This window comes from Myotis nattereri, assembly GCF_964212035.1.
Source record: "Myotis nattereri genome assembly, chromosome: 12".
Lineage (NCBI taxonomy): Eukaryota > Metazoa > Chordata > Mammalia > Chiroptera > Vespertilionidae > Myotis > Myotis nattereri.
The window spans coordinates 15,146,954-15,173,389 of NC_138087.1; the positions used below are offsets into that span (position 1 = coordinate 15,146,954).

General features: G+C 39.3%; 1 protein-coding gene across 4 annotated transcripts in view; it reads left to right on the forward strand.

The window, feature by feature from the left end:
- The window catches only part of LINGO2 (leucine rich repeat and Ig domain containing 2), a 1,194,892-nt gene that overhangs the window by 249,248 nt on the left and 919,208 nt on the right, over positions 1–26,436 (forward strand). For all 4 annotated transcript variants that reach the window (XM_081104245.1, XM_081104243.1, XM_081104244.1 and 1 more), the window contains exon 2: positions 5,199–5,295. The gene's annotated coding sequence lies outside the window, so the exon portion shown is untranslated. The remainder of the gene's footprint in view (positions 1–5,198; positions 5,296–26,436) is intronic.

A 26,436-nucleotide genomic window follows, 5' to 3' on the forward strand; every position in this document is an offset into this window, starting at 1 on the left:
AGGAGTTCATCACTACCAAACCAGCATTATATGAAATGCTGAAAGGTATTCTTTAAGAAGAGGAAGAAGAAAAAGGAACTCTTACCATTTGCCACAGCATGGATGGAACTGGAGAGCGGATAAATACCACAAGATCTCACTTATTTGTGGAATATAATGAACAACATAAACTGATGAACAAGGACTGATCCAGAGACGGAGAGGCTTTGATTGGACTGTCGGGCCTTGGAGGGAAGGTAGGGGAGGGTGGGGGCAAGGGGGAAAGATCAACCAAAGGACTTATATGCAAGCATATAGGCCTAACCAATGGACACGGACAACGGGGGGGTGAGGGGATGAGCGGGGGGGGGGGGGGTAGAGGGTACACATATGTAATATCTTAATCAATAAAAAATATTTAAAAAAATAGAAGCTTGATACAATAACCATTTATTTGTTCATGATTTGATAATTAGTTCTGGCTCTCTCACCTGGCGCCACCTGCCTTTGCTGTTTCCTGGAAGCTGACTAGGATTCCATGGCCCAGGATGGCCTCGCTCTCATATATGACAGTGCAGCTGGTCCTCTGCTGGGCCACTCGGCTCTTCTGCAGGTGGCTTCTCATTCTCCATTAGGCTAGATAGGCTTCGTCATTAGAACCTCCGGGCAGCAAGTAGAAGCTGCAAGGCCCCATGCGGTCTAATTTAGGGAGTCACAGACTATGAGATCTAATCTAGGGAGTCACAGACTATAAATTCCAATACAGTCTTTTTATTGTTGTTAATCCTCACCCTAGGATATATTTTCCATTGACTTTTAGAGAGTGGAAAGGAGGGGGAGAGACAGAGAGAGAAACATCGATGTGAGAGAGACACAGAGATACATCAATTGGTTGCCTCCCACACATGCCCTGGCCTGGCCAGGGCCTGAGATCAAGCCTGCAACATGACCTTGACTGGAATCAAACCCAAGACCCTTCAGTCCATAGGCTGTGCTCTAACCACTGAGTCAAACAAGCTAGGGCATTCTTTTCTTTTTTTAATCATTTTTTATTTTTCAATTATAGTTGACATACAGTATTATATTAGTTTCAGGTGTACAACCCAGTGATTAGACATTATGTAACTTATTAAGTGATCATCCTGATAAATCTTGCACCCATCTGACATAATACATAGTTATTAGAATATTATTGACTATATTCCCTATGCTGTACTTTACATCCCCATGACTATTTTGTATCTTCCAACTTATACTTCTAGACCCCTTCATCTTTTTCAACCATTACCCTAACCTCCCCTTCCATCTGGAAACCATCAAATAATTTGGTGGTGATGAATTCCTTTAGCTTTTTTTTTTAAGGTTCATAGATAGAGGCTTGTTTTATTTATTTATTATTTTTTTCATTTTTTTCTTTATTGATTAAGCTATTACATATGTGTCCTTATGGCCCCATTCCCCCCCCCCCATTCATTCCCTCACCCCCCTATTGTCTGTGTCCATTAGTTAGGCTTATATGCATGCATACAAATCTTTTGGTTGATCTCTCCCTCTTACACCCACCCTCTCCTACCTTCCCTCTGAGGTTTGATGGTCTGATTGATCTTTCTCTGCCTCTGGATCTCTTTTTGTTCATCAGTTTATGTTGTTTATTATAATCCACAAGTGAGTGAGATCATGTGATATTTATCTTTCTCTGACTGACTTATTTCACTTAGCCTAATGCTCTCCAGTTCCATCCATGCTGTTGCAAATGGTAAGAATTCCTTCTTTTTACTGCAGCATAGTATTCCGTTGTGTAGATGTACTACAGTTTTTTAATCCACTCATCTGCTGATGGACACTTAGGCTGTTTCCAAATCTTAGCTATGGTTAATTGCACTGCTATGAACATACAGGTGCATATATCCTTTCTGATTGGGAATCACCAGAAATGGGTGAACAGTGTGATCCAGGTTGATGGAGACTCAGATGTGGTGCCTGCCTGCCAGCTCTGTGGGAATGGACTCAGAAAAGGAACAATGGCCTCTGCCAGCACTTTTGTCTGGAGAAAGCTGCCCCTCCAGGTCTCACTCTGATGGCAGACACTTCATTCCCTTTCTGTATGTCCCTGGTGCCTTTCAAGTTGCTGTTCAAGTGCTGGAACTCAGAGGAAGTGAGTCTGAGTATGTCTGTGTATGAGCCCTTTAAAAAGAACTGTCTGGGACTCCAGAGACCTCCGGCTCACTCAACCATAATCCCCACTGATTTTTATAGCAATTAGTTATGGGGACTTCTCTGCCCAGCATGGGGATCCTGAGCTTGGGGCCTGGTGTAGGGTTGGGACTCCTGTCTCCTTAGGAGGAATTTATGAAGCATAGATGTACCTCCAAATTTTTTAAAAAATATATTTTATTGATTTTTTTTTTACAGAGAGGAAGGGAGAAGGACATGGGTGTGGGACCAGCCCATTCTGTCCCTCCTACCAGTCTCTACTTGGCTTCTTCTTTATATCTTTAATTACAGGAGTTCTGTTCAGCTAGTTTTCAGGCAGTTTTCAATTATGGTTTTTCTGTAATTTAGTTGTACTTTTTATGTTAACTACTTTTTCATTTAACACAATTTCAATGTGGAAGTGTGATTGACAGTCCAAATGGAATTTTTGAGACTTAGGTATTTGATGTATATTTCTCCAAAATAAACAAAATTACCTTGTAATGTCAAAGAAAGTAACTATTTTGTATTTCTAGTTGTTGCTAGCTATCAAATTTGAACTTTCTAGTGAAAATTAAAATTTTGAAAATCTTTTGTATGCTCCCATAAGGTTGACAACTTCCCAATACTAAAAAAAAAAAAAAAAAAAAAAAAATCTGATGAGACTTGTGCTATTAAATGTATTTTTTTTTGGTATTGTGTAATTAAATCTGTCAATAATATGACTATGTGCATATTTGCTCAATTGGACCAGCACTCAGATTGTTATTCACATTTCAGTTCTATGGCTCACTGGATGTCTACAATTAGCCTCACGTTCATTTGTCCATCAATAAAATGAATCTAGTAGAATTCCTTTTCAGAAAGTTTATGAATATTAAATGAAATGATATATAAAAATTAACACATTGTAGGACATCAATAAATGTTATCACTCTTTTAATTAATATAAATAATTGTGATAACATACCTGTTTCATGGGATATATTGGAGAGTAGATAATAAATTAAATGGAAAGAATCTCAAAGATAAAGAATATTAGATTCTTCATTTTTCTTCTTCCCATTCTCCAGCATCTCACCTTCAATCTGAAAATAAAATATACATTCTATAACAGAGTGCTTGAGGGAAACAGAAACTATATCTGTTGTTTTAATAAAGAAAATGTAATATAAAGGACAGGTTAAATAGGTGTTAGAGAACTGGAATGGAGAAGGGGGACTTTGAGGGTATATAGAGAGAGTGGGCACCAGGAAACAGGCCCACCCTTAGTGCTTGGGGACCAAAGGAAGAATCAGGGTCACCAGGAACTCGGAAAAGGACCCTGTAGAGCTGAGGTCCACACTTAGTGGGGTGCTGTGCAGCCAGTGCTGGTAACTCAGGAGCGCAGTGGGGAGGCCTTAGGAAGCTCAAACTCAAGAACTCTCGGGAAGGGATGCAAACAGCCTATTGCTGGCAACTCTGAGAGGGCAGAATGAGCCGGTTCTGGAAGGACTTGGAAAATCTGTAGACAGACTAATTTCTGCTGCCAGGATAAAGGATGATTGTGGAAACAACACTGCCAGCAAATACATGTGAGCGAATAAGCTCCACCCTCCTTGCATCCTGTCTCCCCCAAACCAGCCTCTGGGTGGTACCCCCATTGCAAAACCTAACAGGAAGTCAGCTGGCAAAGAGAAATGCCTGCAGCAACCCAGCCCTGCAATCTCAGTGCAGAATATAGAAGCTGGGTTTGGGGCTATGAACCAATAGCTTAAACACTGACAAAATTCTTAGCTAACTCCTATTGAGAGGCAAATTAGAATGGACTTCTTTGTTCAAGGAATGTACCTGAGGTAAATTATCAAGAGGACTTGAGATGTGAGTATTATTGGATGGACCATGTGGACTCATTTTCATATCTAGTTTTTTGGGGAGACTCACTTGTGACATCCAGCACAATTGTAATAACTATTTTTGTAGAAATAGAAACCCAGAAAGCCACCAGGAGAATAAAATAATGAAATTTGTTCTTGAGTGACTAATTTAAAATGGATCCCTATAACATGCCTCCTTAAGCTTGAGATGTTTCACACCATCAGGTTTCAGTATTTTCATTAGTGTGATTCACACAACCAACATTCTATCTATCTATCTATCTATCTATCTATCTATCTATCTATCTATCTATTTTAAAGGCTTACGTTGTAAAGAAACTAACATAGCTATTAAAAGAAGAGACTTGGGCTGGTGAAAAACTGTGATTTCATTGTATTTTATGTGATTTCAGTGTAATTTATTTCAATAATTTTGACTTTAAAGTGTGTGTGTATGTGTGTGTGTGTGTGTGTGAGAGAGAGAGAGAGAGAGAGAGAGAGAGAGAGAGAGAGAGAGAGAGAGAGATCTAAATATCACTACACTTTTGCAACAGAGCATAATACCTGGTAAATTTATGAATGAGGTTTCCATTTGCTAAATTGTCAAGGCTACTATATTATATGTTTTTCATAATAAAGTTATTAAAGGCAATAAATAAATATGTTTCAATATCATACCATGGCTTTATTTTATGCATTAGTCTTTTAAAATGACATCCACAACATCTTAAAAAGAGACAAGTTATAACATTCAAATTATTTTTCTTTCTCGGACACGCTTGCTGTAACTTGATTGCTCTTGTGCTTTTTTTCTTCATCTAAAGGCTTTAAATCATTGATTACCTGAAAGTATTCAGTTTGATGTGGAAGTTGTTTTATACCCTACTTATTGCTTTCTAATATCTATTTAAGAATACCCATTGGTTTACAAAAGCAAATATAATGAAATTAATAATCTGAAAATGCTAGCAATAGTGCCATCAAGGATGGATGTCATACATTGGATGGGGTTGTGAATCTGCCGTCTGGAAATACATTTGGGATTATTTTTTCAGAATCAGATCAAAAGCAGCCAGATGGAAAATGACATAAGGACCTTGAGATAAGCACTATTGGAAGAAGCTAAGTTTTCTCCCATGTTCACAAGCACTTTTGTTCTATTTCATTTAGGGAATCCTTTGGAGATGCTCTCAAGATGTAGAACCCTTATATGTGAAGTAACCCACATGAAGTTGCAGCATCCACATTGAAGTCACTTCATGTTATGGTAGGATGAAATGCTTCTTAATATGTTTGCCTGTGGAAAATGTGATGAGAAGTGTGTGTGTGTGTAAACAAAATTATGAAGGTTTGCAACCCAATACATAAGTTTGAGATTCAAAGACAACTTTTTTCATGGTTTTGCAATGATTATGTTATGGATCCGTAAGAGGGCTGGGTACAATAGGGAACTCAAATGTGTTACTATTAATGTCCTATGATAGTATTTACATTATATTAGTCAATAGATCAACACACAGCTGGTGGAGGTAAGTACTGTCTTCGCAGTACCGTTGTTTAAAACAGAGTTCAGAGAAATTAAAACCTTATCCAGGGTCTCAAAGCTAATAAGTGGAACAAGAGCGATTTAACTCTAAGCTCTACTATTTCTGCTGTCATGTGACAGGTGAGGAGCCGAAGAATTAACATAGGCCGAGGGCAAGACCCTCAAGTTTAAACTGGCATTTCGAAAAGGGTCATAATTGCCTTCCCTCACACAGAAAATGAAAGTGAAGAAATTGTCTTTATACTTTCACTGCTTTTGAAAAGAGTTCTGTAAGCCTTGACTAGTTACAGAGATAACAGTGTTTCAAAGAAATTGAAAGTTATAGAAAAGCTAACAACAAATCTGCGCTGTAATTTCCCCATTCACCTTTGCTATGAAATGAAAATCTGTAGTAGGCTTCCTATATGCAATACCCTGCCCTGGCTGATGATATACTTTAGTGAAAATAGTGAAATAGTGCTAATCCTTCCTTCACAGCTAACTGGTACACAACTCAAGAAATTTGACTTTCGTTTCCCTTTTCTGTTACTTATACCATGAGGTTGCTGCAAGATTCCACTAAAATAAGAGATCATAGATGGAAAGCACGTAAAATTCTTTCTGGTACCTAGTGCGTGTTCAATAAATAGAAGCCATATCAAAGACCTTATGAAGTAACAGCTATTAAAATATAAGCCATTATTTTGCTGTAGGTATATCCATGAAAATGCGTAATTAAATAAATGATTATGTGAAATACAATATAATGTAGAATACATTTATTTGGGGGAATTGCTGATCACTGATTGAAAACTTTAGATATTTCAATACATTTTAGGGGATTAGTTTACAGTTGGCAGAACATAGACTCTTTTATCCTAGAGACTTGGCAATACCACTGGATATTGTGGATCTAGCTGTCATGCCTGAAAATTCTCTCTAACACATATTCCCTAGTGATTGCACACCAGAGACCCACTCTGTCCCCTTGAGTCAGATTCGCTTGGGTTATTCGACAGTGACATCTTGGGAGCCTGTGAAGCGTTCTCTCATGGCTTTCGTGCTACAGAGTCTTGCTTCTGTGTTGGCAATAATCAACAATACTTCTGTGAAAGCAGGTTCCATGCCTGCAGTTGAAGATTACATTTTAACTTTCTATGTTGTGTAAAGGGGGAAAAAAGCTAACTTTCACTGTGAATTTCTGAGAAGAAGCCTTCAGTCACCTTCAGTTCCAATGTGAGGTTCATTTCTTTCTTATTTTTAATGGTGGAGTAAATGCGTGTAAGATTAATGAATGCGATGAAGATATTAGGCTGGAATCGCCAACATAAATAGACAACGGTTCCCCCCACAGCACTTTGGGACAGGAATCTAGGCCATTCTTTATTTCAGCTGTTTTGAATTAGTTTACATTCTCAAAACAACTGCAAACTTGTCTATGTCCCTCCTATACTGCATTACTTTTCAATTCAAGAGTTTTGTGCAGAAGATATTAACAACTCCAAATTTCCACTTTACATCCAGTTTTGGGTTGAGTTAAAAAGTTATGTTGTTTCTTGACAATAAAATTCTAGTCACTTAGGGCCTCATTTCTCTTTGCTGTTTCTCTGTAATAACCCTGTATTTGCTTCATGCCTTACTAACACTAAGATAGTGAATTACTTCTTTTAAATCTCAGTAATCTCATCATAAGATGAGGATTATAAACAGTTACATTGCAGACATTTAAGGATTACAGAAAATATGTGTAAATCACCTACTTCTTAGACTATCACTAATGATCTTATATTGTAGCTCTATATCTAGATCTGCGAGTCGGTTTGATAATATGTGAATCCCCAAAGCTCCTTGGAATCTTCCAGAATAAGGACAAAATTGTTTCAAAAGTTTGGATGTCTTATGAAGGGGTGTTGTTATGGGAAGCCTCAACTTGGACATAAGTGCCTGAACCAGGAAAATACACTTTTTATTTTCTAATGATCAGGCCAAGGTAACTAGGTTTGTTTATATGGCAATGTGCCTTTATCATGAGCTTTTTCATATTTGTATCTCTAGGCCAAATATTTCCGAAGCTTAAAGGGTTTACACACCGGGAAAGTTTATGAAATACATAGCGTACAAGATGTTTTCCTCAGGGTCTTGCCCAGGACAGGTTGGGCTTGGGTGCTAAGTGTCCACATGTCATATGTAATTATTTACAACAGAAACAGTTCTGGTAGACACCACCAGCTGGGGCTTAATATTATTTTCCTTGAAGTTTTACACAATCTATTCCTGGAGGTTTATTATTATAGATCAAATTGAACCACTTCAGTATCTGTTAAGATAAATAATTTAAAAAAAAACCCAGATATTCTTCAATAATTTGGCAACAGAGTGGCTTTGCAAAGATTTTTTTTTATCCCTTGAACATATAAGAAGTTAATAGAGCAAATAAGTAGAAATAAATACCATCCTAGCTAATAACAGGAGTTCTGGTTTGGTTAATGCTTATTGAAAACCTAATAATTGGTTTATTTCATGTGCATTAATTTAGCAAATATTCATTCTAGTTCTTCTTAGTAGTTTGTATCCCCATTCTACAGATTAATGAAAGTAGCTTTATAGAAGTCAGGGGTTCAACAAGTTATAAAGTTATGGAATGACAGGGCGAGGACTTAATCTTGGCACCAACTTGGTATGCAACTGGTACAGCTGCTACCTAATCCTAGGATAACTCAATTTTCCAGCCACAAAAGGTTTTATTTTATGGCAGCCAATAGCATAAGCACATATGGGGACAATGGGCCTGCATTTGTTTTGTTTAAGCTCTTAAACACTTAATTTACCATCACCTTTGAAGTTAGATTTTGAAAGGCATCAGTAGCTTATGGCTATTTTATCTGCTTTGCAAGGCTATTCAGAAATTTTCTGAATAAATGTCTCCAGTATCTTCTGCAAATTCTTGTTGTTTTTCGCCAATGTGCTTGTTGATTTTCATTAGTTCTGTTGTGTTTGAATATCCTCTCTCAGTTAAATAAACTATGGGAGTTTTCCCCCAGCTCAATACCTGGTTATATATATATATATAATTTGTATCTAGGTTCAGCTATGTGTCCAAGTTCTACCCAATGAAGTCTGAGCTACAATAATTTGTGCCATTTCTAGGTCACATCCTTAAAGGTTCTATGCATATGCTTCTCCTCCTTCTTCCTCTAGTAACTTGGAAAATTATTGTGGGATGGGATGTCCTGGCGAGTCATCTTATATCTTACAGACAAGGACAGCTGTCTAAAGATAAAAGAACAACGTAGAAGCAGTCTGGCTTCTTGGCTTAATTTATAGAGCAAAACAGTCGCGATTGCTTCCTGCTGAATGTTATGTGAAAGATAAATCAGTTTGATTTGCTTAGCCATGGCAACTAAGCCATTTTACATGACAGAATATACACCCTAATGAATTAATGCATTCTTCCATAAATGCATTAGCCATGAATGCCCTGAATTCTGTGACCCTTTGAGAAGTCAATCTTAGCCTGGAAAGAAGCACAAGGCCCTTAAATAAAGGACACTACGACAGTTACCTGGCTGTTGTCTATCTAGGCTTTGAAGCATCTCACCTTGCTCATCTTACTTTTCATACTATTCTCCTGACCATCTTCCTTTGGCCCTGTTTTCCTTTTAGTGTGTCCTCTTTCAGAGTAGTACATAAATGTGTTACTTTTTCACCTCTTCTTGCTACAGCATTTATCTTTCATGCATTCACAGTGTGAAGAAGGCAAATCTTAGATAACAGGAATAATGAACCCTGAGATGAACTTCAGTGTACTGGTGCTGCTTAAAAACGTTCCAAGTAAACTTAAAAAAACACATCAGGTTATCCAAATAAAATTTTCCTACAGACTACATTAAGTAGACTTCTTAACTTCTGATACCTAGATAACAATGTCCAAATCCACACAACCTATGAGATTTTCTTCATTGTTTCTTCTCTTCACTCAATCCCTTACCTGGTCCTCATTTGCATCCAGGACAAAACTAAATTTTGTTTTCACATTGATTATGTACCTTTGAATCTTTAGTTTAGAGATTTTAAATATATAGTTAATCTGTAGACAAAGAATGTCTTAATGCCTTATGGATGCAGTGTTCTTCTAGCTCCATCATCTACTCTTGAGTTATGCTGTAGCTGCAATTCCACTATAGAGCATGCTCCCTACCAAACTACTGGTTTGACTACTATATTGGCACTCTGGGACCCAACCTGACTTCCTTTTGCTCTTTATTTTGCCTCTTAATAATGCAGTGTTTGCATCTTCTGACTAGCGGAGTGCATGCTTAAAATACATGCCTTAAACTATCTCATGGTTGGTTGACAACTACAATGGCAGTCTTATTCTCTGTCACTCCCTTGATGCTTCTTCTGTTTCTGAGCATATTTGTTGGTGCTTTCAACTTAATGGTCTACACACAGTATTGCATTTATTTTTTTAAAATATATTTTTATTGTTGATAGTATTATAGATATCTCTCATTTCCCACCTCCTTTACCCCCTCCTCTTAGCCACACCCCCAGGTCTTTACTACCCTATTGCCCTTGTCCATGGGCTATGCATATAAGTTTATAAGTTCTTTGGTTTATGTCTTCTCATCCCCCCAGCCCCTTATTGAGATATGTCAGTCTGTTCCATGCCTTTGTGCTTTGGGTCTTATTTTGCTGGTCAATTAATGTTGTTCATTAGATTCCACAAATAAGTGAGATCATGTGATATCTGTCTTTCTCAGATTGGCTTATTTCACATAGCATAATATTTTCACAGTATTTCCTTTAAATCCCCAAAAGCACTGAGGTAAGTATAATGACTCCACTTTAATCACTGACTCAGCAAACACTTGCTAAGCATTTCTTTTTGGTCAGGCATTGTTTTAGGCAACTGGGGGAGGAAGATTATCAATAAGCCCTCTAGTTGCTCACTCTCAAATAGGGAAGATAAATGAAATGTGTGTGTGTTTTTTTAAATCTTCTAAGTGTAATAGTATAAAACTTAAGTCTTAGGAGCAAGGATCAGAGAAAAATGTTCAGTTTTCTTGGAGAGGGAAGGATGATATGTTTCATGGAGATTCTACCTCAATTCAATGTGAGAAGAAAAGGAGGCAGATTCTGGAATATTGGATGATTGTTTTAATAATATCATAGATAGTTGATGGCAGAACAGAGATAGGGATTCACACAGGTACTTCTGATGTAACAGCCCATGCCATCAGCAATTCTTGCTGCAGGGTTCATTAGTTTTTTACTATTTCTGCAATTGAATGTTATTCACAAGTTTGTACTCCCTGCCTCCACCAGTATTCCTCTAGCCTCTCAGTTATAGTTATTCTATAATTAATGGTGGAGATAATTTACAAAGTTAGGCTTTTTCAAGGAAATAACATCCAGATCTTCAGCTTCCATATGTACTCTTAGCTAAGAATGGTCCAAATGAGATTCCCCTTATGACCTCTCAGTTCTAGGTTCCCCACCTCTTTCACAATCCCTTCTCTCTCACTTTACAAAACAAAGGTGTGCTTCTCATTCTTCTCCTACTTCCCAGGGTATGCCATCTTGGGGTTAAAAACCTCAGTGAAAATCAGCTAAGGGAACATTTAAGAATAAGGTGCAGCTCCCACAGGGATAGGTCCAGGAAAGCAAATCTAAGTAGATCCGGGAAGAAATAAAGGGGAAACACCTTATTTATTCAGGTGGCAAGCTTATGGCAATGCTACTGTCTTCAAATATCTGCTGTATACCACTCCATCAGTCATCTATTCCTCCACTCCTACCTTCTTTCAGACTCCCTCTTGAAGATGGACGCCTCAAATATCTACATACTCAAGGTTTGGTTTTAAGGACGATATATTTATAGACTATAATAAGCCAGATATTATATGATTTAGAACTATACAAATACATGCTAAATTTGTGTTTTATGTCAACTTTGAAAAAGTTAGGGGTGTGTGTGTCGGGAGCGGAGAGGTGGGAGTAAATACATATGAAGACCTCCAACTAAGTAGGGTTGTTTTTGGAAAAGCTGCTCAGGAGGAGACATATCCCCAGGCTTCCTACCACCAAGCATTTTCAGTTTATTCATGATGTTATTGGATATCTGCCTTTTGGATAACTCAAACATTAGTGTCAAACCTTTGAAAATAACTACCACCCAAATATTTAGCAATGCCATTATTCTCTAGTTAATTTTACCATCACATTTTACTTATATATAGACCGTTAATTTTATAAGTTAAAAAATTGATGCATATAAAAGGTTTCAGGACTTTTATATTAAATGATTAAATGGATGAAAGATTTATCCTAATTGTAAAAAGCAAAATGATGAGTTTTAAATCTTTCTTGAGAACATGAGTACAATTATACTATAATACGTGTAAGTATTTGTCTGGTTTTGAAGATCTGTTTCCTGATTCAGTGAGCGTACTTTATCTTGCCTGAGCTTATCACACTGTATTTGATAATTTAATTGCACAGTATCATTACCACATAAGTGCCAAGGAGGTGCTCATGGTGTTGTCACTGTATATGGCTCCAAGCTGTGTCACAGAATCAGTGAGAAAAGAATAAGAGTAAAGCTTTTTATCTTCTCAGTTTTGAAAAGTGACAGTAAAATTGTGATTGCAGCATAGTTAAATATCTAGATGTTGCCTTAGAATTCAAAAGAAGTGTCAGGCTTCTCACCCCTTTCTGGCATTGGTCATAATCCCTATGCTTTTTTATAGCCTTTGAGCAAATGATCAGCTTGCAAATTTTGTCACCTTTATATCCCATAGTAAACTTCATTACTCAATTAGCTTATTTTCCTTTAACTTATTTTTTCTTTCTTCCATTTTTAATTCCTCTCTCTCTCCTTTTTCTCTCCCTTTCTTTGTGAGGAGGGAGAGTGGTGATAATTTGAGGTACAGAGGTAGGTATGAGTGTTCCTTTTAAGATGCATTAGTCAGTTTTCTTCTTTGCATGAGCATTTAAAGCAGAAAGTGCATAAATAAAATTAATTGCATAACTATCTAGACACCTGTCAAAATCTTGACGTGTTCAGTCCCTATAATTGGCATTATATATTCAAAGTAAGTTTTGCAAACAGCAGGAGCACAGCTGTGTGAGAGCTGCCTATTAAATAGAGGCAATCTGTGATGATGGGAGGTCTGTCAGCAATTCTTCATAGTTATCACAGCCAAGAGGCAGAGTCTCACAGATCCGCCTTCCCCATTCCTGCTTTTCACACATACACACATACAAAGAGCCTGTTCTATGATTTTCTACTGTGATCTTATTAAATGTCTTAACATATAACCAAAACAGCTGTTAGTTAAGATAATATTTGTTTCAATAACAAAAACACACACCAAGATGTGTATAATTTTAAGCACAATAGAATTTTACTTCTCAGTCATTTAAAGTAAAAATAAGATGGCTGGAACATGATCAACTCTTATTCAAATAGAGTTTCAAAGATCTGGGCTCTTCCCATCTTCTTTCTTGCTGTTTTCAAAATGTGAATTTTACGATGTGAAATTAACTAACCCTCGTTAGTTTCATTTAGCTGGTAGAGGGGGAAAGGCACAAGGAAAACATGTGGGGCTTCCTGTGGGCCAAACTCAGCCATGGTGTTCCCCACTTTCACTCACACGCCATTGGGCAGAGCTCACCAGTGCAATGGAAGCTCATCAGTTTTGCGACCTCTGACAAATGAAACACGGTCACACACAATGCTGGGCCTCATTAGAGCTAAATTTTTATAAAAACTAAAAGAGAAGCTGGTCCATTCTGCTTTTTGATATAGACTGGGTTGTAGAAAACTACAGGTTTTAATAAAGGTAAACACCAGCTTTTAGTTCAGAAGGAATTCAGGAGGGCGGGGGTAGACATTTTCTGCAGTCATTCATTCATTTATACCACACACATTCATTAAGTACCTTCCACACACCAGATACTCTACTTATCCTTGAAGACAACATAATAGAAACTCTGCTCCTATGACCTCATATGTGAGTAGGAGAAGCAAGCCTATCTGTAATAATAAAAGCTTAATATGCTGATTAGACCAGACAGCCGGACAACCTTCTGGAGCAGTGGTTCTCAACCTTGGCTGCACATTAGAATAACCTACTGATGTTGTGGCCCCACCCCATAACAAAGAAACAGAATTTCCGGAGGATGAGGCCCAAGAATCAGGATTCTAAAAAGATTCCCAGGTGATTCTAATGTGCAGCCAAGATTGAGAATCACTGTTCTGGATGAAGCCAGGGCTGCGAGGGCCGAGGCAGCCATTGCAGCTGTGAGGGCTGAGGCAAGCCACTGCCGCTGGGAGGGCTGAGCCCCTTTCACGAATTACTAAATTGCTAATAATTCAGTAATCAATTATTACTAAAGTCATAATTGATTCTATTATCATAGTTTCAATTCTGTGAAAGCATAGTTGTGTTAGGAATTATCTCTACCTAGAGATAGCAGGGAAGACTGTGTAGAAGAGAGGCCATTTCATCTGGGGCTAGCTAGAAGCATGTCTTTTCAGGTAGAGGAGAGACTTTTAGGGAGCATTAAACTCATGGTCAAATATGTGAAAAAAGGCTGGCAGCCCAGAGTTGTGAAAGAACATGGCATAAGCAGAAATACAAAGTTCTTGTGTATGTCTGGAAAATAGTTTCTTTATAATAGGATGTAGGGGTCTAGGGAAGCCAGTTTGTGAAAGATGATTACAGGTTTAAGGGCGAGTGAAATAGTAGGTCTTTGAGTGAGGTCCTAGCAGAGGAAAGTGTGGACAGAGATCCCCTTGCATGTCACTTCTGCACTGTCAGCACCCCCGAATCTTCAATAGCTTTCTAAATGGCCATAAGGCACTCCCCCTCACTCGCCCCTGTGGAGCTGTAAAAGGGATATAGCTGCTGCACACACAGAATTTGCAGAAATAAAATAAGTTGTAGGGAAGTAATGAAAAAAGGCCAAGTGCTTTCTTTATTATATTTATAATATTATAATAGTTTCAGGAGAAGCGGAGTTTATTGACTTTAAATTTAAGTTGCCCTCGCATAAATATGACAGAGCACAGTATCTTGTTATTGAACACTCCTGCTTCAAGGTTCAATTACTGCGTAAGATCGCTTGTTTCTTAGCAATATATATTCCAGGATAACAGGATGGGAAAGTCACGGAGATGTGAAATAATAGAGTGTGCCTTATAGTGCATAGTATATGATATTTATAATAAAATTTGAGACTAGAGAATGAATTGAAGAGAAATAATTACACAAAAAAGGAACCAGTGCTTAAAGGTTTGGAAATTCTCAGGCTATCGCATTACAAAAAATGATGAAACATGTTTTGTACATTAAAGGTGTGGCTAGACTACCATCCTCTGAAGAGATGCTCCAGGGGTTAGTCCACTATCTCAGCATAAATCAGGCATAGAGATGGGATTATATTGGCATATTGGCATAGACGCTCAGTTTGGATTAAACGGATAGAGGCTGGATGAAATAAAGGAAGGTTTTGGACTTTTAGCATCCTACAGGACAAGACAATACTATGCACTATCCAACTGTGAACATGCCTTGTGCTTCCATAAAATGGAAGAATGGTCCTGAGGGTAATTCAGAGATCAGCTCAGGGCTAGACGGGCAAGGCTGCCAACCACAACCAGAGTAGGGCTTCCTCCAAGGCCTCTGCCCCAGCGGGTCCAGAAGGGGGAGCTGCTACCCAGATGAACCTGGAAGCCAGAACATAAAGCCACAGATGATTCTCCTCAAGCCTTGAGATCCAATGCAGTTTGCCTCACTAGATTTGGGACATTCTTGGGACCCCTCAGCCCTTTCTTCTTTTTGATGCCTCCCTTTTGGAATGTCAAATGACTGTGCTATGTCTGTTCCACCACTGCATTTTGGAAGTGCATGTCTGCTTTCATACGATCACAGCTGGAGAGAAATCTTTCCTCAGGTTGAATCATATCTAGAGTCATACCCACATTGGACAGATGATATTTAGATGAGACTAGGCTTGGATTTCACAAATGGTTGGGTTATGATTTTGGGGGCTACTGGGATGGGATGAATGTATTTTTCAGACAGACAATATGAATTCTGGAGGACAGAGGGCAGAATATTATGTACTGAGCAACACCTCCCCCCGCCCCCCCCCCCCCCAATCTGTAATTTGAAGCCCTAACCTTCAATATGACTATATTTACAGATAGATTCGTTAAGGACGTAATTGAGGTCATAAGGAAAGGGTCCTAATCCAGTAGGACTGCTGTTCTTTAAAAGAGCAGGAGGAGGCACCAAGAGTGTGTCCCCACAAAGGTAAGGCTCTGTGAGGACACATTGAGAAGATGGCTGGCCTGCAAACTCAGAAGGGATCTCTCATCACAGTCAGGTCTGTCAGAATCTTGATCTTGGATTTCTGTGAGAAAATAATTTTCTGTTGTTTAAGCCACCCAATTTTTGGTATTTTTTTTTCTTTTTATGGCAGTCTCAGCAAACTAACAAAATGTGTTCAAATGTGACTGATCAGTTATGTGATTATAATAATTAGTAATAGTGGTATTTACCATATGTCAGGTAATGCAAGCCCCATATGTCCATTATCTCATTAATGCCTTAAAAACCCTTGGTGGTAGTTCTCATCATCACTCTTTTACAGATTAAGAAATTAGGTCAAAGGAAAATCACTGTATCTCCAAGTAGTGGAGAACTCATTATTATTCCCTTACTACAGACCCCATTCATGAAATTCGTGCACTCTAGTGGGGGAGTCCCTCAGCTCGGCCCGTGGCCTCTCGCAGTCTGGGAGCCCTCGGGGTATGTCCAACGCCCCGCGGGGAGTGGGCCTAAGCCAGCAGTCGGACATCCTTAGCGCTGCCATGGAGGCGGGAGTGGCTCCGCCACTGCTGCTGTGCTCGCCAGCCAGGAGCCCGGCTTCTAGCTGAGCAACGGTCCCCCTGTGGTAGCCCACTGACCACCAGGGGGCAGCTTCTGTGTTGAGTGTCTGCCCCCTGGTGGTCAGTACGCATCATAGCGACCAGTCATTCCGCAGTTTGGTCAACTTGCATATTAGCCTTTTATTATATAGGATTATTATATAGGATAGTAGTTTCCATGTACCATTTGCAAAGAGCGTAACTTCTCCGTGTTTCAGTTTCACTGTTCCATTAACTGACGAGGATATGTGTGTTGCCCTCTTTAGAGGGTTATTTGCATGATTTAGGTAAAATGACTTAGGCACAGCCATTGTATGAATATCTTTGTTAGCGTCACTTATTTTGGTGACCTTCTATTCCCACTCAAATCACTGACTTTTCACATGACTTTTCTCAAGACATCACAATACTATTGTCAAGGTATCTTCCTTTGGAATTTTCTTATGTAGGCTTTTGTTCTGACTACTGACTTGTCATTAGTAAAAGAATTGGAATGTAAGTCTGTCTTTAATAGCATTCTTCTTTTTAGATGACGGGAGAAGATTGGTTTTATTAATTTGATTTCATTAATTTACACCTGAAGGATATTAATTGAAATATTCTGAAAATGATTTTGTATTCATTAGTCAAAGGGGCTGCACCATGAAATAAATTTATAGGTCTTAATATCAATCTTATTTGTTAATTCCATGCTGTTTTTCCTCCCTATCCAACTGTCTTTGTAGAATAAGATATTTATTTGTCTGATATGGTTCTATAAGTTTTAATTAGCTTCTAGAACAAAGCATTATTTTTGTTGTTTCCCTAACAAAGTCTAGCCGTCTCTCTTTTCCCATGTACAATAGCTTGTTGTTATTTGTTTTTGTTTTTTTGGTGTTTTTTTTTTGGGGGGGCGGTGTTTGGTACTTAAGGTAATTTCAGTAGAAGGTTTTCAATTTCTGGCAAACATTTGAAGTGTAAAGTGATCAGATGAGCTTAACAATAAGAAATAACTTTTTCAAAGATGTTAAACCATCAATGCAGATAAAAATTATAATTAACCCCTTTATGACCCAACATATATTCATTAGCCAACTTGGTTTAGATGCAGATTTTTACCAAATAAATGTGAATAGATTTCTCACCATGTGTATTTTGGCCCCTACCATCGTTATGCTATGAAAATATTAAGAATTTAGGTATTCCTATTTTTAGGCAAGTATAAAAAAAGGATTTTGAATGTTTGTATGCATCAAGGTTTATCATATTGTATTATTTAACTTTTATAGTTCTTCTTCATTATCATCTTTATCTAAATCTTTTTCTGTATCTTAATTATGGGAGGGCCAGAACAAGGAATGAGGGAAAAAATTAGGTCATATAACTGAATCAAGAGCCCCCTTTAACACAGAATGGATTGACAGTTTCATATTTGAGATTACTAATAAGGATTTTCTTTTAGGGGGGATGTTGTATGCTGTTACCCCATTTGAATGTCCTCATAATTGTAAAGCTACTGGGATATTGGAATAATTAAAGTCCTTAATCATGTATAACGTGTCAATCCCTTCCTTAATGTCAGTTGCTGAAAATGTCTTCCAGGAATTTATACGTCACATCATATATATTCTTTTGTATTATTTTGTATTTAATCTTGAAAAACAGTAATTTTAAAACAAATATTTTAAAGACAAATATTGATGAGTTTTTAGATGAGTCTTGGGTTTTTGACACAGTTTCTCTTAAAGAAAGATAACTGTAAAGTGATGGTATAATCCTTTTGCAAAATAAAAACCATTATCCAACTTTAGATCTCAGAAAACAGGGAACATTCTACTTTAAATGGACAGCATTTTTATCATGATGGATTCATTCAGTAGACAATAGCTCCATTACCAAAGCAATCTGAATTAATCTGAAATTGAATCACTCCTTGCACAAACATTGGGGAAATTGAAGCAATTTTAGATTAAGACATATAAATATCATGCTGTAAACTTCAAATTGAATTTAAAATAAATTGAACTCTTTATTGTCTTTTATTGTTTTAGCTTTTTCTGCCTTTGTTGCAAAGAGAAAAGTTATAGGAGATTTTTTAAAAAATAGAACTGTACACTGGAATACCAAATATAATATCTGGAAAAAAGATAATCTGAATTTTATGTCAGTTGAAATTATTTTTGTCTCCTTTAAAACAGAAAATATCATGTGTGTTTTCCATACTCAGCATGAAGTTATTTACAGCTTGTGACAGAATGGAAAAGACATAAGCCAAAGACATCAAAGTTTAGTCAACCTGTCAGTCAGAATCAATTAAAGAAAATGCACAAAAGTAGGCATTTGTCTGATGGACCCTTCTAGCTCACATTACTAGTCATTTAAAGGCTCTTTCTAGGAGACTCATTAGCTTGTCTATTTGCAAATGACTTCCACTATCTGGGCAAACTGCCTGAGGTTCTATTTTGCTGATAGTGTTCTCTTGAAAGACAGCCACGTTGATCAGCACAAGGCAATGTACTAGTAATAGGAGTTGACAGTCATGTGCTGGCCAAAAATTATACAGAAAGAAATAAGAGTTGTAATTTTCAAATAGCGAAATGTATTTTTCTCCCCAGATCTTCACAGTGGCCAGAAACAAACAAACAAACTGTTACACTTCTGTCAGTCCTCTCCTGTTCTGCCCCAAATATCTCTATATCCTCATAAAATCTTTATTCTTGCCTGGTGGATTTACTGTATAAGCCCATCAGGTTTCTATAGCATATACATTCTGTCTTCTTCTGCTATTATTATTTCACTCATGCCTGAAGGCAGAACAAATAAATTCATTAACAACAAGAAATATGTTTAGAAACAGCTACTGATAAGTTAGTAAATAGTTCTTATATAACTGGTGGCTGTGTAGACTAGAGATTCAGGTTTAAAGAGAGTTTGTGAAGCCTTGCTACAGGTGTTTGGGCTTAAACGGAGGATTTCAGGGAGCCCACTGAAGCAAGGGAGTGCCTGATGAGATTCTACCTTAGGAAGATCCTCCTGGCAGCAGTATGGCTAATATTTTGGCAAGATGTAACTAAAGGCAAACAGACTGTGTAAGCAGAATATTCTAATGCATGTGAGAGAAGTAATTAGGGTCCTAACTAAAGCAGTAACGATGAAAATAGGGAATACATAATAGAGCTGAGAAACACTGGGGTGGTTCCATTCTTTGAGCTTTGTAACAAGATGTTAGGCAAGTGGGAGAAGTTGGCGGCTAGAATGAGTCCTTGATTCCTCACATAGGTTAGGATGATACAGGTGGACATGTTACCGGCAACAGAAACACCAGAAAAGATGTCATGGGCCAGCCCCCTGAGGCGGAAAAAGAGGGCTGTTCCCTCCTTGGTGCTTGTCAGCCTCCTAGGAAAGACTTTAAACCAGTGATGTAATAAAGGAAATTTATTAATGAAGTAAAGCAAGTAAATCTGTCAAAGAAGCAAGGTAAGCAAATCTATCAAAATACGTCTGGCTTATGAAGCACAGGTACACTTCTCAGCTAATCTGAGAAGCGTTGCCCAGTAGAGGTTCAGCCTTTTATACGTTTCAGTCTACAGGTTTTTAAATTTCTCTGCTGGAGACTAGATCGCAAGGTCTCCCTTTTACTTTTTTATGGCTTTCCCAGAATTTATGAGAAGCATCTGGCGATTTTATCTTGACAAGCCCTGAGACTCTGGCTTTTCTGTTTAAGGAGTGAGATAAAAACTCCCTCTTCTCTCCCCCTTTCTCAAAAAGGCTGACTTCCTTGTTTACTAGGTGAGATAACTCCCCCTTCTCTCTCTCCCTTGTTCCTTGGTTGGGGAGGAGAGGCATTCTTTGGCTGGGAAAGATCAAACTGGCTGCAAGCTGCCCAAACGGTTTGGCCTTGTTTAATTTCCTTGTCTCAGTTTCCTGTTCCTTCTGCCCTGGAATTTGTCTAGCTTCTTACTATCCTGTTATAGAAACACAAGCTTAGTTAGAGAGAGGTCGCATTTGAGCGACATGCTAGACAACTAGAGGAAATATTCTGGAACTCAAGAAGTTCTGAATACAGGTCATTGGATTTCTCTGAGTGTTAAATGATGTCTGTCACATGCTTAGGACAGCGACTTAAAGAAGATAGGTGCTCAATAAATGGCAGCTGTTGTTCCTGATGCTGGAGTGGAGAACATGTGTATTTGGGTAAATCTAAGGTTGAAGTTTGTCTCCAGGACTGAATCGGATGCACAAGGGGAGAGAGAGAGAGAAAGAAGTGAGGCTATAGCAAAGGATGTTTAAAAAGATGGCCCTGAGAATGATGTACATCAGAAAATAAAGGGGGGGGAAGGCTGCCAAGTTGCAGGATAAAGGAGTGGATATTCATAAATATATCTTGACTATGATACATTCTTGCTTCATAGAAATTAGATTAGTCATATTGCCAGGCCCTCTTTCCACCTTTTATTTCTTAAGCATTTGATTTATATGTGCCTCCTTTTGTCAGTATTGTCTCAACATAAACACATTTTGCATTTGAAATCATGACTTATACCATACCTGCCAGCTAATCAGTTATATTTCAGCCTAGGTTTCCTCGATCTAACCAAATAATTAGAAAAGCCGTTTTACACTGTGCCATGCCTCTGACAAGAGTCTTCATTTTTCTTCACTTCGCCACGTGCACTGTGTGGCTACTAACAACACATGGGGCTGTTGAGCACCTGTGCTGTGTAGCCCAGCATCACCACAGTGCACCTTGTCAGGGCCGAAAAATTAGTTTCCTCCCACAGTTCTGAATTCTCTGGCTGGACTCAAAATCAGATTAACATGAGACTGAGTAACAGGAGAAAATGATGAAATTTATTACCTCTGTACCTGTGGGGGTTCCATAAGAAAATGAGACCCCAGGACCCATTGGGCAGTTGAGGCTTATGTGCCATTTTGCATTAAGGAGAGAGGGAGGGTAGGGGCCTAGGATTTCAAAGGGGAACTCGACAGTTTACAGGTGGATGAGGAAGAGCAAACAGGTGGCAAACAAATTCTTGCTGGACCCCAGAAACAATGGGACACAGAGGGACGTCTAACAAACACATGTTACCAGACTTCTCCCTGCCTGCCACATTTATTCATATATACTAAGGTTCCCATTCTGAAGCAGGTTTTTCTATCTGAATTCCTTTAGTCAGGAAAGCGGGGGGCGGGGGCGGGGGCGGGGAGTTAAAAAAAATTACAACTTCTCTTGAGTTTGTTGGGCTTTGATTGATTTCCGGTGGAAATAATCTGCATGCCAGGGTCACACATTCTGGGGAGACTCATTCTGCACCCCTACTAGCTTCATTAGACAGAAGTCAGGCCACTGGTCTCTCCTTGCATTGTAACCTGCCTCATGGCAAGGAGTAGCTCAGTAGCAGACAATGGATGCACCTGCCCAGATGGAGGCAGAAGTGCTCACAGAGGTGTTGTAAACCAAGCTCCTAAACAGCAGAGAGACACTGAGCCATCTGCAGGGAAATGAAAAAGAGCTGCAAATTAAGCATGGCGAGGTTATTCACTGTTTTATATTAGTATCTCTAACTCCTATAAATGCTGTTTAGGGTTTTCACATGCTCAAAACTGTCATATAATCTGGAATGATGTCATTACATGTTTGAGAGTCATTTTGCAAACTTACTGGGAAAGATCTGACATTCATACCATAATGTAGACGTCTGGGGACATGGTGGTAGTTTATTTGCCACTGCAAGTTTAATCTAAGTCACCAAATATCTAATTTATCATGAAGGATGAAATTCCTGGAGGTTTTTTTTCCCTCCTCAGTGTTATTAAACAGTCTGAGTTCTTCCAGAAGAGGGTATGGCTCAATGGCTTGTGTGGAAAATACTTTATTGCCTGCATTGCTATGATGGGAGTGTTCTGAATAGGAAACAACATATAAAGAAAAGCAGTGGAGTAACAGTGCCAGGAAACCACTTCTCACAGGTGACTGGCTAATCCCCAAAATTCTGAAGAGCACTGGGTTAGTGGTCAGCGGGAGTGAAGGCTGGCCCCAAATCTGTCACTAATTAGCCATGGGAAATTACAATTCCTCCCTCCATCCCACCCTCTCCTCTCTCCTCCCTCTTTCTCTATTTTTCTTCTCCCTCCTTCCCCCTTTTTAATTTCCTCCCTCCCTCTCTTCCTTCCTCCATCATTTCTAAAATACATATTATGTACCAGCATCATGTTGGTGATGGGAGGGGAAGAATCCCCCCACCCCACACTTGTTTGTAGTTCTTTTAGCTGGACTGGTAATAAAATAATAAAATTGACACAAGATTAGATTAACAGGAGAAAAACCAATTTAATACATGTACGTGGGGAATCATAATTAGGATACCCAGATCAGATCATAAAATGAAACTGGAAGACATGATCAAACCAGACACCTTTCTATACTTTTTAGAAAAACCAACTTGTGAGAAATAGACAGGACAGAGGAAAGTTAGTGCTCATTAGAAAATAATCTAAGCAAGGTTTGGGTATTTATTAGCGAAGAATCTAAACAAAGTTTGGGCTTGGCCGTACATTAGTAAAGTTGTTTTTGCAGGATTCTGACTTTGGATTCTTTTGACTCTTGTGATAAGGTTTTCTTAGCCCTTGGGAGCAAGCAGGGCATCTGTCACATGGGAGATTTATCTCCTTTTAGGGGACAGCGAGGTCAGGGTTTTCTTGTACAGGCAATTCCTTAAGTAACTTTAATTCAAAATAATCAATATGCCATTGTGAGATATTGTGGGGCAGCCTGCCCTGGGCCCTGATGTTAGCTGCTGAGATACAAAGATAAAAGCTATTTATTCTGCCTTGGAAGAGGGTTGAGGAAGAGTAGGAGGGGCTTGGGTCTTATGATTCAAGTCCCTTGCAGTTCTGATATTTTGTGATTCTGTCCTGCTCACAGTGTTATCACACAGGCAGTGCCGTTCTTTTGTATGATTTCTTGGAGAGAATGAATCTTGAAGGCAAGGTCACATATCTGGCTTGCAAGAGTCATTGGTAGATTCAAGACATGTTCTCTGAGCATGGCTCTGTGCCTAGCGCTGTGCTGGTGGACCATCCCAGAAAGAAGCACCGAGTTAAATGGGGGCAGAGAGAGGAGGGCCACACCCTCTCCTCCCGGGAATCGGACAGAGTTTCAGGAGAGGTGAGGTCTAAGTCAAACCCTGATTAGGAGGCCTTCGACTGCAGGCAGGAGAAGGAGTAGCTCTGGAGAAACCGAGTTCAAGGCAGAGAATAGCCTGCACTCTGGGAATGCACATTGTGCTTGTCAACTTGCCAGCCCTGGGGCATCCCTGCAGCACACAGTGAAGAGGGGAAGAGCAGGGATAGGTGACCTTGAAGTTGATGTGGGGAGAAGGCATAAAGGAGCCATTCAAAGGAGCATGAGCTTTACCTTAAAAACAAGGAAGTGTTTTAATTTGCATGATAGAGATTGGCATTCAGAAGAATAATTAATTAAACATAGATATCCAGTGAGAAAGGTGTTAAGAGAATGTGGCAGTGATCAGATATTTATAAACTAGTTCCCTCCAAGCAAGATAACCTTATGTTTTAGGCATGCATCTTTGTGTCTGTCCCAAGGGTGCTAACATTTACTTTATATAGCTCACTCAAGTTGCATTCTGGATTCGTATTCCTCAGGCTGGAAAAATATGAACCCAGCTCTGCAGGGGCGGGTCAGGATCCCCAGGTCTATACTGTGCCTCTGTGTTATGGGGGGAAGAAATGTGGACAGTAGTCATCTGTTTCTGCAGATACTGACTTATCCGTAGTTCCTTCCGCCTAGTTCCTGCAGGTTCAGCAGTCAGATTTGGAGACTGGAGCTATTTGCTGAGTGAGTCCCTGTGTCATTCTTCTGGATGGACTCTGTGGGTACCTGGGCTCAGGATATGGAGTCCCTCCTTTTGTCAGCCCCGCAGTTGAAATACTTAAGCCTAAGGCTTTTCCTTCCTTAAGATTTCTTCCACTATGTTTTTTCCAAGACTCCTCTGTCCTTCCAATCAGCAAACACTTTCAGCTCTCCTAACCATTCGGCCTTTTGAAGAACAAAAGCTGGAGAGAGCTGAGCTCTGCTTGGATTTCCCCAGATGGCATGTATGTCCCCTGGGCCTATGCGTTCAGAGCATACAGCCCACCTGAATTGTGCTAAAAGGAAAGTAAGGGAAACACAGGAAGACAAACACAAACAAAATAAAGTCAATACCTCAAGATATCACCTAGCTTCACCTGCTTTTCACATCATCCTCTCCCTTATTGTCTAAACTGTTTCCATTGAATTTCATAGTTTACAAGTATCTCCACTTCCAATTACCTTACTTAATGAACTTTTCCTCCCTGTACTTCTTTGCACCAGCCTGTTCATATGCTGCTTTGGTTTTCTGATCTTCTCTTTCCTCCACAAGTTGCCCCTTAGAACCCCCTCGCTGATGTTGCAGATGCTCACTTGAGCTTGCACACGGGGCCAGTTGCACTGCTTAGGACTGTTAACTTAAGAAACATTCAAACCTGTAAAGAATTTTTGTGAGTTTATTTGAGCCAAACTGTCAATAATTGCTGGGAAGCAGAATCTCAACATATTGAGATAATGCTCCGGAGAATGCCAGTTTTCCACCTTTTTTAAATAAATTACAATCAAAGTAGGAGACATAAGTGGATTATATGAAGTTCATTGGTGATAGATGAGGGAGGTGGAAGAAAGTAAAGAGGGGAAACCTCTGGGACTGGATAAAAAGTAAAATGAGGGACACATGCTTCTTTTACTTAGATAGGTTAGTTAACAGTCAACAATTAACACGATAACAATAGCAATGAGGGAATTTGTGGTCTCAGCCCTGGAACTCAGGGCATTTGGTTGTGCCCTGAGGGGTCTGGGGAAAAAAAAGGGAAGTCACAAGTTACCCAGACATTTCAAGGTTATGTTATCATAGATGCAGAAAGACAGATAGGCTCAGTGAAGGTAAAGGTTGACCTTGTCACTGAAGATACCTGCCTAGGACATAAGTATCCATCATAACTGCTTTTAGTTGAAGTTTAATTTGGTTCCTTTGTGGTTCCTTTAGGTTCCTGAGTTTGCAAGGCTGCCACACAGGCCTTCTCTGAACTAGTCAGGATAGTATGTGGCCCCTTTTGTCCACAGGGCTCACTGCTCACCAGTCAGCACCATTCTTAGTTTCCTCATCACTGAGTCAGGGGATAACGATATCATACCAAAAATGCGCTCTAGCTGAAAAAAAATTAGGATTCTAGAACTCACGTTTAAATTCTTTCCCCACTACCACAGAAACCCTTACTCCCTCCCCACTTTGTTTTTCATGTCCTGGTCAGTTCAAAAATCTAGAGAATATAAGTCTCCACTTTCATATCTTCACTTGGCAGAGAGATGTGCTCAGTTTCTGAGTGGGGGCCTGAGTGGGACCCTCTAAAACAGGTATGGGGAACATCCATATAGGGTCTGAGAAATCATTTGGTCTGGCCCTGCAAAGGCATTAGGGGTGAGTAAATTAAATGTTTGACCAAATGTAGCAGGCTACTTTTTAAGTTGATAATGTTGTATGGCCCAAGGATCCTATATAATAAAAGCCTAATATGCTAAGTGTCTGGTCATCCAGTCATCCGTTCAACCAATCAAAGTGTAATATGCTAATGATATGCTAAGGCTGCTCAACTGCTCACTATGACATGCACTGACCACTAGTAGGCAGACACTCTGACCAGTAGGTTAGCTTGCTGCTGGGGTCTGGCCAATCGGGACTGAGCAAGACGAGCCGGACATGCCCTGGAGCCCTTTCACGGTCTCTCCCTGGCTGGCCAACCTCCCGTGTCCCTCACCAGCCCTGATTGTGCACTGGTGGGGTCCCAGGCTGGCCTTCACCCTCTCGCAATCGGGCTAAGGGCCCTCCACCTTGAGTGCATGAGTTCGTACACTGGGCCTCTAGTGA